Here is a 20,384-nt window from a genome sequence, read left to right as displayed (position 1 = left end):
AATCTAAGTATTCTAGAATACATAAGAGTAATTTTGAAAGCCAAGCTATATAACACCCCCAGCTCTTGGTTAAGTTCATTTTTCACTTTACTTATTCTATATGATTATAAAAAGACTAAAATTACTAAATGCCAAAGTTATTAAATAATCACACATAAGAGGATAATACCAAATTAGATAAGGCTGATGAGAGACAAAAGTAATTCTTCCTTCAATGTAGAGTAATTCATTTACACTTAAGAAGTTAGAAAAAAAGGAGAGGGGGTATATGTGTATACAGGTATGCATGTACAGGTATGCATCCAGAAACATAACCCAAGCATTACTTGCCGAAGTTATGATTACAGTGTAGGATTTTTAAAAGATAGTATTTTCCTTTTGGAAAAATTCAAGTTTAAAAAGCAGACTTAACGAGAAACAGAATTCTTAACAGATAACTAAGTTTCTCCCAGCTCAGACATCAATTTCAAATCATTTCAATATCCCTAAGAACACTTTAAGAACTGATAGTAAGCTGATAACGCTGCGTTCTCAAAGAACACTGGATCAAATAAAGTTTCCTACTACTGCTGAAAATCTTTATTTTAAAATAAATTTTTTTAAAGATTTTATTTATTTATTTGACAGAGAAAGACAGAGCAAGAGAGGGAACACAAGCAGGGGGACTGGGGGAGGGAGAAACAGGCTTCCTGCGGAGCAGGGAGCCCGATGCAGGGCTCGATCCCAGGACCCTGGGATCATGACCTGACCCGAAAGGCAGATGCTTAACGACTGAGCCACCCAGGTGCCCTAAAATAAATGTTTTATTAATTTATTTTTGTCCCTCCACTCTCAGTATGCAAGATTAATTCTTCAGAAAATATGAATTTTTATATTATAATATTTCAACATCTCACCAAGTATTAACTGTGCCTTATTCATGCCCAGTATTATATGATTTTTTTATTACACATGAAAATATAATTTTAAATTATATTTGCACTGCATTTGGTCAAAGAAAAAAATTCAGGAACAACTATAATCTTTATGCTCAAAGTGTTAATAAATATTTTAAGGGATAAAAATACCAAAACTTTCAAGAGTTACACTAGTTTGTTTTGATCAAGATTATAGGTGATGAAATTCTAATTCAAGCAAATAATTTAAATTTCTCACCTCTTAGTATACAGCAGAATCATATAATCTCAACTGGAATCTTACTGACATCTATTAACCAAAACCCCTATAAAAATACTACCAAGAAGGGCAGCAGGAACTATTTACTGATAGAGCATACACTATATGCCTGGTACTAAACACTTTACATACATGATCTCATAGAATCCTTACAAATAACACTAAGAGATGGGAAAGGAAGACTCATGCAAGAAGTTAAATAGCTAAGATCACACAGCTAGTAAAAAAGCAGATGGAAAAGAGTTCCACCTTTAAGACCATGATCTCAACCACTATGTTATTCTGCTATATATTTCACATATGACACCTGCTGTAAGGTCTAAAGAGCTAAGCAAAAATGGCCTGTCCTCTATTCTACTATTCTCTGATTATTCTTCATCTTTTGCCAAGGAAGGCTTCATAACCATTTTCTAACACTGGAGGGGCACCTAATGTTAGGTGCAAATAAAGAGAAGGGAAAAGAGGAAATCTGATCCCTCTGCTATTTTTCTTCTCCATTTTAACTGTTTATATCTGGTGGGCAAAACCTTAGAAAACTCTAAGCATTACTGCTTATCTCTTGCTTCTTTGGGCACGGAGATACATCTGTAAACAATAGGCATGTTGCAGTTAGAAATTTTAAAAAAGGTGGCTATGTGAAGCACAACTGGATCATTTCTAACAAACAAAAGTAACACTATTTATTCACTCTACTGGTTAGTCACCTATTGTTTTGGGATGAGTTGGTAAAATCCTTCTAGCCGATTTTAGATTTGGGGTTTGTTTTTCCATTTTTTACTGCTCAACTACAAAATTTCACTATTAAATTAGCATAGGTTTAAGAAGACGAAAGAATACTGCTACTATGTATACATTTCTAATATACCTCACAGAATATCACTTTATCACTCAAACATTACTCTCAGAAGACAGATAATGCACACAAACACTCAAAAGTGACATTCTGAGTTTTAGGAAGAAACCTGTCCTGCACTTCATCGACACACACAAACACACCCTCCTCTAAGCATGATATAACTATAAATCTTACTACTTTCAAGATACAATATATCAGAAGAGGAAGAAAAACACTTCTGTATCTGTAGGAATTGTTTTCTCTCCCTTTACAGAGCAAATGTCTGAGCTAAAGGACAACTGGAGCTAAAGTAATTGCCTCTGTTTATTAATCTTAATTATTTCAACTTCCAACTGAATCCTACAGATTCTAAATGTGAATATCTCACTTTCGTCAATATCCTAAAAACTGAAAAAAACAGGTCAAGATCATAAAAAAATATTAAACAGAAAACTAACATATGCAAAATACTGAATTCATGCTTTTATGACTTTTTAAATAAATGTTTAAAATACAAATTTATACAACAGAATAAAACTAATTAAGGGTATTTGTCATAACTAAAATGCTATTAAAAACACATATTAGAATATAGATAACAGAATTAACATGAGATTCTGATGGCAATGAGAATTTTCTAACATACCGAAGGTTTGAAACAAGTTAATAAAAACACATTATAAACACAAATTTATTTAAAGGAATTTAATAAAACTGCTTCCACTTATGAGTTAAAAAATAAATACTATCAGAAAATTAAAACTAGAAGAAATTACTATAAGCCATAGCCAAAATCTACTTATCAGACATTTGTTTTATGGTTTAGCAATAGTTTTCAAACTAATTTCCTCAGGTGTCTCAGTAATAATTAGTAAAACCAGGAGAGCAGTGTTCTAGTTCTAGTTCTCCTGCCCTCACTTTAATACAACTGCACTTTCATGTTTTATATGAAAAGATTCCATGACAAAGTTCATTTGAAAACAGGGCCAATGTTTTTTTTTTCATTGAGAACTACCTCAATGATTCTTAAACTGAAATATAACTACAGAAAATAGAAAAATACATATGTTTACTCAACAGATCAACTCAAAGAATAAAAGGAATGCAGATAATCAGTCAAAAACAAGATTAAAATAGTAATCCAAGAGTTTTACACATAATACATATATACTATAAAATATGTAATATATATAATACATAAGCCACTATACAAATGGTAAAAAATTAATTCACAAAGGCAACAATTTAAAAATAAGGAATGATCACAAGTAAGGAATTCTATGGAGAAAACTAAACTTTTACTGAGAGAGATAAAAATTCTGATAATGTTAGAACAGACCATTTTTTTTTAGTTAACAAGAATACCTACTTTTAAAAATGGCCATTCTTCACCAATTAACATGTTTTCTTCAGCTACATTTTCTAAATATTCCAGGGGAAAAAATGGTATATTAGGGTATATACAGGGTCAGTATAAGCCCAATCAAATCTTAATATTTTTTAAAGTTTTTAGTGTGTGTGGATGGAGATCATGATATGTTTATAAAGTTAATATGAAAAAAAAGTATCGGTAGCTAGATCATAAAGAATTTACTATAAAGCAACAATGATTTTGGTTTATACTGGCATAATAATTAGGTAGTTAAATCAAGAAAAAAAAATAGACCTGAAAGAGATCCTAACATTTATACTAACCTGACATCATGAACATATTAGAATTTAATATTCCCCCATTATTAAATAGAGAATCTGGTTGATGTGTAGGAGTTAACACTTAAGATTCAAGTCAAGTCCTATACTATTACAAAAATAAATTCCAGGTGGAGCAAAGTAAGTACAATATATACTGTACTAATACTTAACAAACCTACCACATGCCAGATATTGTTAAGCATTTTAATGAGAAACTATAGGGACAATTCTTTTTGATCAAAGAATAAAAAAGAACTCAAACGCAGAGAGAAAGAAATCAAGGCAGAAAAAGATAAACAATACTACCCTCTATATAAAATTAGCTTTTGCCATAAACAAAATTAAAAGACAAAAGGCAAACTTTATTATAAATTGAGAAAATATTTACAATAACTGACAGTACTACAAGAGTCCTGATATAAAAAGAACTCTTACAAGAAAATAGTTTTGATACATAAAGAACTCTTACAAGTAAGAAAATACCAATATTCCAAAAGATTTCTGACCATAAGCCACAAATAAATCACAAAGAAATCATCCATTAAGTAAAACATATTCAGCCTCACCAGTAGTCATATAAACACACTTAGAAACTAGGTCCTATCTTTATTAAACTGGAAGATAGGTATTTTTTAAAGTAATAGTCTACGCAGGTAATGAAAATGAGAAAGTCCCCACCAGAGGCAGTGTAAATTGGTACAGACTTTCTGAAAAGCAACTTAAAAATTTTTAACCAAAAAAAAACTCCCAAAAACCAAAAAAACAAAAAATCCAAGACCTTTTGAGCCATTAGTCCACAATTAAAAATCTATTATAAGGCCATAACCCATCATGGAAAAAAACTTTAAAATTTCCAAAATAGCTATTAAACAAACTGTGGTAGTTATATAATGGAATATCATAGTCACTCAAAACTTGAATTCCAAGACTAATAGAAAAACACTCATCTACTTTATTAAGCAAAAAAACCAAAACAAAACAATGTTGTAATGGGCACCTGGGTGGCTTAGTCTGTTGATTGTCTGCCTTTGGCTCAGGTCATGATCCCAGCGTCCTGGGATCGAGTCCTGTTCTGCGGGGAGTCTGCTTCTCCCTTTGCCTCCCGTTCCCCCTTGCTTTCTATTCTGTCAAATAAATAAATAAAATCTTAAAAAAAAAAAATGCAGTATGGTTCATATTCCACAATATACATCTTCCCCACCCCCCCCAAAAAACCCCAGAAAATGTTAAAAAATAAATGTGATTTCTGGAAAATGAAAAAATGGGTATTTTCTTATTATTTTTCTGTACTTTTTAATCTTTCCAGGTTTAAAATTAATGAAAAATAGTCATTAACAAGCTAATGAGCATCATATCAAAGTTTATACTATATCTTGCGTTATTAGCACATGTTCACTGAAATTACTCTAATAAATTTTAAACATTTTTAAAGAACTTTTTAGAAGTATAGATGATAATCAAATTTTTAATAAAATGACTGACTAGAAGATCTCTGAGTACTTCTTTCAATTATTCAAACATTTTTTGAGAGCCTACACTCTGCTGGGTACAGACACTATGATGATAACCTGATAAGGTATGGTCTAACTTTAATAAATAATGTTTGGGTACTCGGACAGTTATAAGAAAAAAGAATCAGATCTGTTCTTCAACCATATGTTAGAATAATTTCCAACCAGATCAAAGATCTAAACATAAATAATGAAACAAATCAGTTCTATAGGGGGAAAAAAAGTGAATTCCTTTATAATTTGGGAGAAAAGTTAACTTTCCTAAATACGACAAAACCCAGAAGCAGTAAGAGATTTATAAATGTGATAACAAAAGATTTTGAAAGAAATTCTTGCATGGCAATAAAAACATCAACAAAATCAGAAGACAAAGGACAATCTGAGAAAAGACAGTTGCAACCTATAAAAGTTTAATATCCTCAATATATTGAAAAGATACAGAGATCGAAAAAGGAGGTGGAAAAGACCAACATTCTGATAGAAAAAATGGGGGGAAATATTAGTTTACAGAGAAAGAAATGATATGACCCTTAATCATCATCACATTATTGGGAATGCATACAAAAACCACTAAGAAACCATTACTCACCTATCAAATTAACAAAAAGTTAAGCCTGACATTATTTCTTTTCTTTTTTTTTTTTTTAAAGATTTTATTTATTTATTTGAGAGAGAGCACATGAGAGGGGGGAGGGTCAGAGGGAGAAGCAGACTCCCCGCCGAGCAGGGAGCCCGATGCGGGACTCGATCCCGGGACTCCAGGATCATGACCTGAGCCGAAGGCAGTCGCTTAACCAACTGAGCCACCCAGGCGCCCTGACATTATTTCTTTTGATAGACCTGTAGGGCAATAGGTACATTCACACATACTAGTGGAAACTAGTAAATGGTACAACTCCTAATGGGGGAGAATTTGGTTAACATCCTGCAAAAGTACAGAAGCATTTACCCTTTACTTACCAATTCTACGCCTAGGAATCTCTTCCCAAAACACAGTGATAACAATATGAGGTAAAGTAAGCATAAAACGAATCACTGAGGCATGATTTGTAATAGCAGAGGACAGAAAACAACCTAAATGTCAATCCATATGGGCCTGGTTAAATAAACCAAGGTACACTACAACATACTGGGACTATATATCCCTAGTGGGATACAGTCTGAGGAAAAAATAATTGCATCCAACTACTTAATGGTAAACAGTAATATTAGTATTGTTACTCTGAAATTTTTATTGAAATATCAGATAAAGCAAACAAGAAATTATGCTAATATGATTAGGAAATGCTATGAACTGAACTGTTTAAGAAAATTCTTTCTTTCTACTGATTATTCATATAAACCTGTGTTTATACACATCTTCACTAGAATAGGTGTGGAAAAGCAAACTTACTGAAAAAGAACAAAGATTATTCTCAAAGATATCACCTAAAAAGGGTAAAAGCAAATAATGAATACAGGTTGGTTTTCCACACAGACACACACACACATACACATACATATATACATTTGGTGGGGGGAGGTGGGAAGAGAATGAGTGAGAGAATTATGGGGAATTCTGAGCATTGGAAAAGAAAAAACAACAGACTCAGATCTGGATAACCATTATGCCTCAATAAGGGGAAAATAGAGAACCATCTTTAGAAGTACCAAGCTTACAATAGCTCTGGCTTAGGATGGATGTAAAGCACAGAGCATAGATTAAAGAGGAACTGCTTATTAAGCATTAAAAAGAAAAAGATTATAACTGAGAATATCAGATTTGAGTTACTACTGTGTAGTTATTCTTAAACTCTACTCCCATAGAAAACTTGAGTTCCATCCAGTGAAGATGGTATACGCCTAAAAAAAGAATCATGATCTTTAAAAAATTCTAGAAAATTCCCAGTAATGGTAGATTTCCTATGGAAACCTTCCACCTTCAATTCAGAAAGTTCTAGGAAGACTTTCAATCAAGGTAGCCTGCCTTGCACTGGTCAAGCTAAGATACCAAAGACCCTCTCTTCTAGTAATTTGAATCCTGAGGGAAACAAACACACACACACACACACACACACTCAGGCATGCACCCACACACAGAGAAAATGATTGTAGCTAACTCACTTAAACTTCAGTACCCTGAAGAAATTATCCATTAATTCTTGTTACCCAGATCCCCAGAGCTGCTATGGTTCCTATTTCTTCTACCACTTGGTTCTCTGATTTTATGAGCTTGCCCATAATTTTACAATACTTTTTTCTTTGCTACAATTAGACTCAATTTTTGCTTGTAACCAAAGAATCCTAACTGACAGAAACCCTACCACCAGCAAATTTTGAAGTAATAAAATTGTTCTAGCTCCTATGATGATTCCATAATGCTCCTCTGTAAGACCATGCCCTCTTTGTGTTCTGCCACCTGAACAAGTCAGGAATGCAAAGGGGTACAAGAACAACTTCTCCGTTAAAGAAAGCGAGCTGAGGGGCGCAGGGTGGGGCTCAGTTAAGCGTCCGACTCTTGATTTCAGTTCAGGTCATGATCTCAGGGTCCTGGGATTAAGCCCTGCATCAGGCTCTGCTCTCAGCAGGGAGTCTGCTTGAGAATTCTCTCTTCCTCTCCCTCTGCCCCTCTGCCCCTTTCTAAAATAAGTAAATCTTGGGGCGCCTGGGTGGCTCAGTTGGTTAAGCGACTGCCTTCGGCTCAGGTCGTGATTCTGGAGTCCCGGGATCGAGTCCCGCATCGGGCTCCTGGCTCGGCGGGGAGTCTGCTTCTCCCTCTGACCCTCCTCCCTCTCATGCTCTCTGTCTCTCATTCTCTCTCTCTCAAATAAAATAAATAAAATCTTTAAAAATAAAATAAAATAAAATAAGTAAATCTTTAAAAAATACAACTGAGACTATGTTGCTATAAATACCTTATTACTGAGGAGAGGTCAGGGAAACAGGGTTTGGGACTTCGTTTCCTAAAGTCATACCACCATGAAGGAGAGCCAACATATCTGGAAAGTAACCACAAAAACTGACTGCCTGTAAAACGTCATGTGACCTTAGAAACTAATGAACAGGGAGGACAGAACTATACCATTTCACATTTGCTATTTAAAGTTATATTCCTTTATCAAAAATCTGTCTCCTGACAAGGTAAAAAAGAAACAAAAACAAAAAACAAACAGAAAACAGCTACAACATTCTTCCTGGTAGGTTTATTTGAGAGAAAAAAATAAATGACTCCTCTACCCTGAAGACAGAAAATTAACAGCTGGGTAAAATTAATATAATTTTTACAAAAATAAAATGAATTTTTAAATCAAACTTCATAAGCAATAATCCCAAATTTAAACTATTTACATGATCTGAGTGTCTATAAGTACACCTACATTTAACAGTATGTTTAAACTGAAGTTATCTTCTCTCACCTCTAAATTTAATACCTTTCATCATTATCTCGGTTAATGTCTATCCCCAGTCAGTGGCCACATGAGAATACCAAGAATCACCCTTGCCACTTCCTTCTCTTGTTATCACCATTATTGATCTATCCCCAAAACCTGGATTCCTAATGGAATCCATCCACTCTTCTTCATCTTACTCCTCTAGTAGTTCAAATGAGTATCTCTCACTTGACCCTGCAATAATACTTCACAACTGGCTTCCTCATATTCATGCAATCTGTTTCCCATTCTACAGCCAGAATGGTACTTTCAAAACAAAAAGCTATTCACATCATTCCAGTGCTTCAAAGGCTTCCCAATGTTCTTAGGATAAAGACCAAAATCCCTAAAATCCTTGGCCAGCTATAAGATCCATAAATGGGTCTCTTCCTTGCTAATAATCTCTCTGCCCAATCTTCTGATCCCATTTGTGCCTTCTACTTTATTCTATAAATTACCTCTTTCTTCCTCAAGATTAATTTTAAAGGCAATAAACAACAACAACAACAACAAATCCTAGACTAGAAACAGTGAGTTGAAATCTGACTCAGTAAAACTCACCTTTTTGGCTTATAGCATTTTTATTCTACTTGAAAGGAAACCTTTTTAAGGTAGCAAATCAATTTTTCTCTATAGTGATAAGACTCATTCACTGATTTCAATACAAATCGATACAAAAAGAAAGTACGAGTATCCTAGAAATAACTATAAACAGTTATACAAACTTTAAATCCCTCTCAATCATTTTGGACTATATAGAAATGAATTTACAAACTGCCTATTAAATCATATAAAAACTGCCTTAAATCATATTAAAAAACTAATCATAAACAGACAAGCAACGGTGAAAGTGCTGATGATCAAGTTTACCAAAAGCCACATGTTTTAAAGGACTGCATATCAGTGCATTTCTAACCAGGGATTATGATGCCTAAGAAGATCAAGAAGTGAAGTTTAATTTTCCTCAATAACAAATTCAATACAAATGAAATTGCTGGGCATGATTTCCCAAACAGACCAGTCTGACCACGTTAAATTCTAGAACTTCAACATTAGGCTAATAAAATTCTTGAGCCCAGTCCTCTTCAGAGTTGAAGAAACATCTGTAAGTCTGTTCACTTACTTGATAGGCTAGGTATTGAATCGTAAGCTGTGGATGAAACGATGGACAAAAATCATTAAGTTGTTGAGATAATACTCCTTTAACAAAAAAAATCCATTTATCAAATCTTCATAAAAATGAAAAGACAACTGTGATATCTGTCATTCAGGAAAAATACACAGTGCTTCACAAGTACGTAACAGGGGATCTGACCTAATCTGTGCTGCCTAGGGTCAGAGAGACTTCCGTGAGGAAAGGTCGAAGCTAATGTCTAAGAGATATCGGACGTTCATCAGGCAAAGGGGAACAATTCAAGGAAGAAGGGACTACAGGTCCCTTTCTAGCTGATGCTAGAAAGGTTAAAACAGGGAGGGGGGGGGCAGGTAAGACCACATGAAGACTTACAGCACATATTAAGAACTATGGCTTTTCACCCCAAGAGTAAAAGAAAACCACTGAAAACGCAGCAGCATCAGGGGAAAAGAAGCTGAGGCTCGGCCATGTCTGACGGCCTCCATCTTCACTGTTTTTGAAGCACTCTGGCTACGACGTGACGAACATCCTGGAGAGACGTATGAATGTGACAGGAGAACAATTATGAGACCACTGCACAGTCCAAGGAAGGTACAAAAATAATTTGGAGCAGAGTATGGTAGTGATATGGAGATACAGAATCCCAGGGACGTCAGGATGTAAGTTAACAGGCCCTCATGATGCCGAGATACTGGAGGTGAGGGAACGGGAAACAGGCGGCAAGGACGAGGCCTAAAATCCTGGCCTGGGCACTGAGGAGATAAGGATGCCATGTTTATAGAGAGAAAAAACACTGTATGAGATCCCGATGGACCAAGGAAGACCCAGTAAAGGGCCATCAAGAAGTATATAAAAGGACTGTGAAGTGGAACTGAATTATGAGGCGCCAGTCTTATTAAGAGCAGGAGAAAGAATGATCGAGACAAACAAAACTGCAAAGAAAAAGGCCAGGAGGTTGAGAAAAATTTGACAAGTCTGCAGAAAAACAGAAAAGCAGCAGAAAAACAGAAAAGAAACAGTAAAACAGAATTACAGTCAGGACATTTCTTAAAACCTTTACTACAGAGCAGGGGGTTGTGGATCCTTAATCTGGATGGGGACAAAATAAAATTACAATTTTATTTTCACCAACCTCTAATAGAAATTAACATTTCCTTAAACCACATTACTATTAACACTGGCATGACTTTGTCACCAAAAGAAATCAGGTGTTTTGTTTTGTTTGTAAAGATTTTATTTATTTGACAGAGAGACAGTGAGAGAGGGAACACAAGCAGGGGGAGTGGGAGGAGAAGCAGGCTTCCCGCCAAGCAGGGAGCCTGATGTGGGGCTCGATCCCAGGACCCTGGGACCATGACCTGAGCTGAAGGCAGACGCTTAACGACTGAGCCACCCAGGCACCCCAGAAATCAGGTCTTTTGATATCACATTACAACTGTTACAGAAATCTTGAAATACTGTGTACGCTCATCACACTTTAAAATTCTGGCATTTATTAGATTTGTCACTAGATCTTGTTATATAATGCATTAGTAGAGAAGCACAAATTACCATGTCATAAATTTGTATTTTTAAAGTCTCTTGATAATTTTCTTTCAATACAATTGGTCTTCTTTATCTTGTGTATTTTATTTTATGCATTAAAATATTATTCAGGGGAGCCTGGGTGGCTCACTTGGTTAAGCTTCTGACTCTGATTTCGACTCAGGTCATGATATCAGGGTCATGAGATCGAGCCCCATGTTGGGTCCCGTGCTCAGTGTGAAGTCTGCTTGTTCCTCTCCCTCTGCTCTTCCCCCCGCTGGTGCTCACTCTGTCTCAAATAAATAAAATCTTAAAAAAATATATATTATTCAGAGAGAGGACTCATATAGGTTCATAGGATTCACTAGTCCACTAAATGGGTCCATGGCACAAAAAAAGACTATAACCTCTAAGGTACAGAAAAAAAAAAAAAAAAAACACTATTCCTAACAACTAAATGCAACTTTTGGTGCTTGTTTGGGCCCTATTTCCAATGAATGAACTACAAAAAACATTTTTCAAAAAAAATTAAAGAAAATGGAAAATGAAATAGGTAAGAGGATAAATTATTTTCTTTGGCGATGTGCAATAATGCCTCTGTGGCTAAGTAAAAAGAATTTAGTATTTTTTAGAAGTGCAAAGTATGCAGGAACAGTGTCTGGGTTTTGCTTTACAATACTTCAGGAAAAAAGGGAGATGTGGGACAGATGAAGAATGGTTTAAAAATAATTACAGAAATCTGTGTGATGGGCAGATAGAAAAAACATATGCTATATTCTCTAATTATATTTATGTTTGTAATTTTTCACAATTAAGGGGGGAGGGGATCCACTGATTGCTTTGCAAAAAGAAGTACCCAAAAGGGAAAAAAAATTTACAAAGAAGCACTGTCGTTTGAAGAACAAGTAAAGAAAGATGCCCTTTTCTTCAGTCTGATGATATCCTAGAGTACCTAGGTCATCTGACTTGATGAGGGTGTGAGGTAAGTAGGATTCTCCCCCACAATGTTCAGGGAAGACAGCAGCATTATTAAAAACAGCTTTGGCACTATTCATATCTTATGAGTATGCACTCCTTTGTCTAACAGCGCTCATTTCAAAGAAAAAAAAACAATTTGCCATTATTATCAGCTGCCTGGGCCTATAAAATTAGTCTTTGATCAAACTAGCACATCATAGCATTAGAAATAGTGATGGTTTAAGAAAAATTATAAGTTACAGTCTTAAGCTAACAAGAACTGATGACATTTAGGCTTCACACTTAGGAGAACCTGACGTTTGAAAGAACAGGGGAGGAGAAGGATGAGGATAGCTAGGTAATTTGTGCTTCCTTACTAATGCATTATATAACAAACATTGCAGGGCCAGATCACTGGAATCTTCATGTCTGCTACAAAGCAAAAAATCTGGATGGGGGTAGGGGAATGCTGTAGTTAGGCACCTGGACTATACAAGATGGTTCCCAGGGTTATTCCCAAATAATAACTAACTGAAAAGGAAACCTTTCCATTTTTTGTAATTGGAATAGGCTACATACATCTCTTCAGCTTAGCATATTTAAGGTAGGAACACTAAGGAGGATCTGCAATCTGCAGGAAGGTGGGCTATAATCCTCTCTTCTTATCCATGCCATTTACTCTGTCCTGCTCTCCTCACTCCTCAACAGACTCATCATCTGCTCCTCTTTCTGCGAAGTGTTTTCTCAGTCTGGCTGACAGAGCAAAAAGCCTTATAACTTTGTTCCCCAAATATCACATTCTCACACACCAGGAGAATGTGTTAACAAAACTTGATACATTCTTTTATTATGAGAGTTTTCTTTTAAAAAAATACCAAAAATCCATTTTATTTGGCTTTAAGCAACAAAAAATTCCTTATTATAACAGATTGATAAAATTTTAATTTCTTCAGTACTAGGAAATTTATCTTTTAAGTATCTCACTGCTGTTAGTCTAAAATCCAAGTCCATCATTAACAATTTTCATTTAATGTTCTTGAATATCCTAACACAAACAGAAATAATAGCCATGGGACGCCTGGGTGGCTCAGTCGGTTAAGCGTCTGCCTTCGGCTCAGGTCATGATCCCAGGGTCCTGGGATCGAGTCCCACATCGGGCTCCCTGCTCCGCGGGGAGCCTGCTTCTCCCTCTGCCTCTGCTTCTCTCTCTCTCATGAATAAATAAATCTTAAAAAAAGAAAGAAGTAATAGCCATTATGCAAATGCCTCCACTCTTATACATTTAATGTTAAAAGTTAAGTGTCCTTACTTCATGACTACACCAGGTATGTGTGTGTTTAAATAGCATACTTCCTAAAATTCATTTAAATATCAATTCCTCAGGCCATAAAATTCAACTCAAGTACTGACTGCTTGATTCAGTATAAAAAATCACTATTACCTTCTACATCAGTTCATAAAAATTTAACATAAGGCAAGGAAGGATTCCCTCAAAGGGTTCTGAGGGAGCATGGCCCTGCTGACACCTTGATTTGAGATTTCTGGCCTCCAGAGCTGAGACCATAAATTAGTTGTTACAAGCAAAAGAAAAAAAAAAATAAGCCTTAAGTTAACAACCTATAGGATAGTGGACCAAATCCAGACCCTTGCCTATTTTTGTATGTCCCATAGGCCATAACTGGTTTTTACATTTTTAAGATGGAGAAAAAAGAAAATCAAAATGATAATACTATTTCTTGACATGTAAAAATCACGAAATTCAAATTTCAGTATCCATAAAGGAGTTTTTACAGTTACTGGAATGTAACCACGCTCACTCATTATATACTGTCTATGACTGCCTTCGCACCACAGCAGTTATGTACTTGAGACAGAGACCTCTCATGAATTAGCACTGCTCACTGGCACATAGCAAGAATGCAGTTTTATCATTCCATCCTATTTTAATTTTCTAAAAAGCACTTATCACTGGTATTTTGTTTGTCCCTCCCCTATTTATCACTGCACTGCATCCCCATAACCTATCCTACTACCCAGCATATGGCAGACACACAATAAATATTGGTCAAATGAATGCAAAAGACAGCATTTTGTGTCCACATTTGTCCATACAGCAACATTTGAATTTTAACTGCAAGTTTGGAACTTCCACCTAACCTTCAATTGACAGTAATAAATCTGAAATGTAATGACATGCTAAAAAGGCAAATATAAAGAAAATAATCTAACAAAATTCTAGAAACACCTTCCAAGTGACAAATAAGCTCAGTTAATATCACATGCTCATGTACTGATATAAGCACTCACCAGTGTGTGAATTTCACCAGAGTGAAAGCACTCATTTTCAAAGACGAAATACATAAAATTTCATTACAGATGAGCCTCACAGATTTACAGAACATTTATAATCAATTTTGGTGATACAGAACACTAACTTTGAATCATATAATGTTATCCTGCCACCAAAATAAATTCCATTCTTCTCATTAGCAGATCAGTATTACATAAAATTTTACTCATTTACTATTATATTTGTCATTGAAAATTTGTGGAGATTTTATTTATCTCCTGTTATGTAAGCACCTACCTAACATCTCTGATTCTGCCTATTAGCCTACAAGATTAAAATATATACCATCTGGCCTTTTAGAGAAAATGTCTGCCAACCCTCAATTTTAATCATTACATTTAAGCCTTTTAAATCATTACAAACTAGAAAATGTAAGGCAATAATGAAACACTCTTAAACCACACAAATTCCTTTACATTAATTACTTTTGTTATATCCAACTCTACATTTCTCTACACTCGTTAAAAACAATTTCGCAGTGATGTTTCTAAGAATTCAGCTTATGTAACAAACACTGAGTGGTTTTGGAAATTAGCTTTCCCTACAGACTTGATAATTGTTCAATGAATTCAACCTAAAATTACAAAGCAAAAGAGAGCTTATATGTGAAACTCCTACTGGAATAAAAGATGACTTATTTTTTATAGGTAAGCACCAAAAATCAATAGAGCATAAAGAAATAAAAGCTTAAATAAAAACAGCAGTTTTTCATTACAGACCAAATACAAATGTTAGCATATTTAGTTTAAACGTACCAACGAATACTTCAAGCACATTTTTAGAATTATTTATGCATTTATGAGGGGGCCCGTTATATGGGGGGGGTACTCATTTATGTGTGAAAGAGAAAAATACCTTCCTTCTCCTATCACTGAAAATAGTTCTGGTAATTTGTCTAACTTGAATTTTATATAAGAAGTATAACCAAGTTAATCATGAACTAAAATCAGGAAAATTTTCTATAGGATTAGTTATCCTTATTTAAAAAATCCTTAGTACTTAGCACTACATTATGTATATATGCACATCTTTCAAATAAATATGCCAAAGAAGCATTAAGATGGGTAAAAGATTTATCCCAAGACAGCATTACTTATCTATTTATAGTCTTCTACAACAGTACTCTTATTAGTACTTCTCCATTTGTACTTTAATTATATTTGTTTTTGTACTCATTCTGACTGCATTCTAAATCTTAAATACTTCTATACATTGCCAAGAAAACACTTAAATTGTAATGCTTTGTAGCACTAAAATTACTGAATTAATCAGTAGAGTGGGATTTAAGTAACCTCATTAATTTATCACTCTGAGAATAAGTGGAAGATAGAAATAAGTGATTTTCAGAATCCTGTATGAAATTCTTGCTCCTTGTGTCCCATTCCAAATCAACAAAACTGAATAGGATTAATCCTAGATCTACAGCTAGACTTCTAGCCAGGCCATCTACCGTTGCCTACTCTCTCTAGTGACAAATCAGAACCTTTGGATATCTACATCATGAATCTTAAATTCAAAAGACCTAGTCCCTAATCAATACTTTTTAATAAATCAAACAGAAGAGAATGAGATATTCAAGTCTTAAACTTGCAGCAGTAATCTATCTAAAGAAATATATCATATTCACTTGGAATTTGTCAGACACACCAGTAAGAAAAGAAGTCACAATGGCAAATGATGACAAAGCCCCTCTAAGCAGTGACCAAGGAGAAAGGTTCCCTGGCCTTGCAAATAGGTCTGTCTTTATTGAAGAGATGCAAATATCAAGCAGTCTTACTTTAATACAATTAAACGTTTGAAGGATATAATTTAATGTCACTGTGCAATCTTTATACCATGATCTCCCATGAGCTTCAAACACGTCTGTGCTAGATATAGGAGCTGACTATTCGGGATTCTTGGCAATTACATTCCTCAGTATAAATTAATAAATCATCATTTAGCATTTCAAATGCTACTCTCATAAGCTTGAGTAACAAATATCTCATGGTATTATTACCGTGGTATTATTACCCAGTTTTTCAGCCTTTCTCTGGGCCATAGTAAATTAATAAGGAAATGCCACCTTACTAGGCAACCTGGGATACATGCAACTAATCATCCCCAGGGACTATAACCTTCTCTGTCGCTGTTCATCAGCAGCAGTTATTTACACTTTGATTTGTTACCTAACAAAGTTGTTGGCGAAAATGCTTAACGCAATTAGAACCCGATTATATGACCACAGACTGGTCTTCAGTAATCCACAAAAGGGTTCCAATATAAAATATAAATGTAATTCCACCAGTATTCCATAACGAGGTATGTTGCATCAGCATGCTGATATTTATAAAGCTTTAAAAAATATACAAACTTTTCAAAAATACTAATAATGACTCTTGAATGTTTAGAAATAAATCATATGTGTACTATGGGTCTCCCAAAACTTGGTATCTACCAATTTATTGGAAGATATTAGATCAATTATATCTATTACATTTAGTCAAGATAAGGAAAAAATGTTCCCAATATAAATTTATTTAAATAATTAAGCTTTTAATGCTTATTTTTCCTGTTAAAGTAACTTTTGTAGGGGAAAAAATGTGACAATATATACAAAAGTTCTTGATGAATTATGATGTACCCACAAATTTACTATCAGAATGCTGGTTATTATGATGCAGTTCTATGTTAAAACTCAACAATTCCTAAGGACAATGAAATATTTCATATAACCTTTTAAGATAAAATTACATTTTAATCATAGCAGAAGCTGAATTTTTGTTTTTTTTTAATAAAGAAAACTAAAAGCCTTCTATATAACAGAAGTTCAAATTCTTCTGAAAGGTCAAAGAACTGCTTAATTTTAGTTCTCAAATTTGATACATTAAAATACATGAGGAATTCAATTCCAGAATATTTATAGCAATGCATGTATAAGACAGAAATGACAAAAAGACACCAAAAGACTGAAGCATCTACCAAATTTAGGATGGTAAATCATTAGATGGATAGTGTCCAGAATTCACTGTTTGTAGATGACACTAAATCAGTTATTTCTGACTTGAAATTTTGTAAAATATTAAATTGACTTAATTTCAAAATAACTCTTTGATCTTATATATTACTGCAAAAATCCCAATGCAAAGAACAAATGCTTTTTAATGACAACATAAAATATGACAACTTCAATACTGAGACAATTACCTGAGTTCTATGGTATGCCTTTTATCTCCAATGAAGTAAAAAATAAAAATCTTAAAAAAGCTTTAATTCCTTAGCATTTCAAATGAATGTCTTCAACTTATTCACAGCAAAGCACCACTCTGAAATTTCAAATAAGAACTCAGTTTCTAAATACTAAGATTTGTCCAGACCAGAAGTAAATAAAGAGTTTAAAAACGGATACTTAAAATGAACATGGGAACAGTCACTCACAGAGGAACATGAGAAGCAGGAAAGACAAGAAGAACAACACTAAAAGAAACATCCATCAAGAAAAAGACCTGGAAAAGAAACCAAAACCTAGAATTAAAGATCAAATGAGGTTTGGCAGGGCTGGGGAGAGGGAAGGGAAGGGGATGAACTAACTAGAAATGCAATGAATATTAAGACAAATATAATTAAGACAACAAAGAAAATAAAATTTGAATATAGGATTTATATAAAAGATTGAAATTCATTGAAGATTTAAATCAATTTATGAAGACCTAGAAATGATAAAGCAAACTAAAACTCTGCCAACAACAACCAATAGAAAAGTACCTATCAAGGAATTACCTAAACATCCAATTACAGAATGTTATTAAATATACTAGGTTTTTTCATATGAACTGATTCAAATCATTTGCCATGAAATTAAAGGAAATATTAAATATTAAACTTTTTGCCTCAAAATAATGAAGAAAAATACATAATATATAAAATACAGTCATGCCTATATTAAACAACAATGGTAGTTAGTCTAAAAATATACTTGAGAAGGAGTTAGAATTTAAAAGTGATGAAGTATGTTCAATAGATTGAAGTTGTACTGATGAAGGTAAATAGAAACTGGAATGAAATGCTGTACGTAATAGGTCCAAGAGAGATTTTTTAAAAAAGTATGCTTTTGTGCACATCTGGGTCATAAATAACTATAGGTATTTATAATGACACATGGAATTAAAATTAAAAGATTTTATATAATCAAAATGAAATTTTACAGTATAAATTTTTATCATGCTGTTAACAAAATATTCTATTTCCAAACTGGTTTCTATTTTCTCCTGTTCTTACATTGATCAATATTAAAGCACTGAAAAAAAGGTGACATTAACATTGTTATTAAAAATTACACAACAGTTTCTAGACTACTTCTGACATATGTGCAAACATTAACTTTGTTTCTTTCAGAAATAAGTCTCAGAACTTCTGTGACTATATTAACTACATGGTCATGAGTAGATTTATTTTATTTTATTTTTTTAAAGATTTTATTTATTTATTCATGAGAGACAGAGAGAGAAGCAGAGGCAGAGGGAGAAGCAGGCTCCCTGCAGAGCAGGGAGCCTGATGCGGAACTCGATCCCAGGACCCTGAGATCATGACCTGAGCCGAAGGCAGACGCTTAACCGACTGAGTCACCCAGGCATCCCTAGATTAATTTTAAAGATATCTTATAGGTATTACTAAAATCTCTAAGACACTTTAGGGGCGCCTGGGTGGCTCAGTCGGTTAAGCGACTGCCTTCGGCTCAGGTCATGATCCTGGAGTCCCTGGATCGAGTCCCGCATCGGGCTCCCTGCTCAGCAGGGAGTCTGCTTCTCCCTCTGACCCTCCCCACTCTCATGTGCTCTCTCTCATTCTCTCTCTCTCTCAAAGAAATAAATAAAATCTTAAAAAAAAATAAAATAAAATAAAATCTCTAAGACACTTTGGATAAACCAATAATTATTCTTTAAAGAAATGCAAAGCTAAATTAATGGAGTTTAACTGTATAGGCTTATACCAAAAGTACCATTAACTGTGCAATGGATTTTCAATAAAGCTCAATAAAATACATAAACTAAAAGAAACAAAAAAGCAGTATTATAAAAACAATGTACTTTATATGCATTAAAATTTCCTGACACCTATTAATGTTTTTATAATTCATTTTTCTTGAATCAGAATAGCATCAAATGTTGACAAAATACTAAGGTAAAATTAGACTTTAATATCTCTCACCACAAGGAGTATCAGTGTAAGGAGATTAATACACACCCATCTAAATAAGTGTTCAGTCTAAATACTACCTAACTTAAAAAAGGAGAGGAGGAGGGTATTTTCTGTATTATTCGGTTTAAAAAGTTTACAAATGTTACCTATGTTTAATATAAAAATATTCCTCAATAACTATAATTAATTCAATGCTATAACTGAACAGCACTGAAGAGAAATATGTAAACAAGGTATGCCTGTACACATATAAAACCTCAAAACAAATGCCAGAGAAGTTACTATAGTACCATTCTTCAGATGACAAAATTGATGCCTAATCTGTTGCAACAAAAAGCCCAAAAAACCATAATGGAAAGCTCTCTCTTGTACCTTATCTTCCCTGTATATAGACATAGTCCAGATCTATAATGAGCACGTTTTAAAAAAGAAAAAAAACTGGAAAAATCACAAGGGCAAAACTACTATAAAAAGGATATGAGATGGATTCTAGAGGGGAGGGGGGTGGGAGGATGGGTTAGCCTGGTGGTGGGTATTGAGGGCACATTCTGCATGGAGCACTGGGTATTGTGCACAAACAATGAATCATGGAACACTTCATCTAAAACTAATGTTG

General features: G+C 34.2%; 1 protein-coding gene across 7 annotated transcripts in view; it reads right to left on the bottom strand.

Annotated features, from left to right (window-relative positions):
* Positions 1 to 20,384, bottom strand: part of CDC73 (cell division cycle 73) — a 259,032-nt gene that overhangs the window by 201,773 nt on the left and 36,875 nt on the right. The gene's annotated exons all lie outside the window — the stretch shown is intronic.

Source organism: Mirounga angustirostris, unplaced genomic scaffold (assembly GCF_029215605.1).
Source record: "Mirounga angustirostris isolate CCGP_5_RB_7025 unplaced genomic scaffold, mMirAng1.0.hap1 SCAF_6, whole genome shotgun sequence".
NCBI classification, from domain to species: Eukaryota; Metazoa; Chordata; class Mammalia; order Carnivora; family Phocidae; genus Mirounga; species Mirounga angustirostris.
The sequence above is the reverse complement of the archived record's forward strand: the minus strand, read 5'-3'. Positions and strand labels throughout refer to the sequence as shown.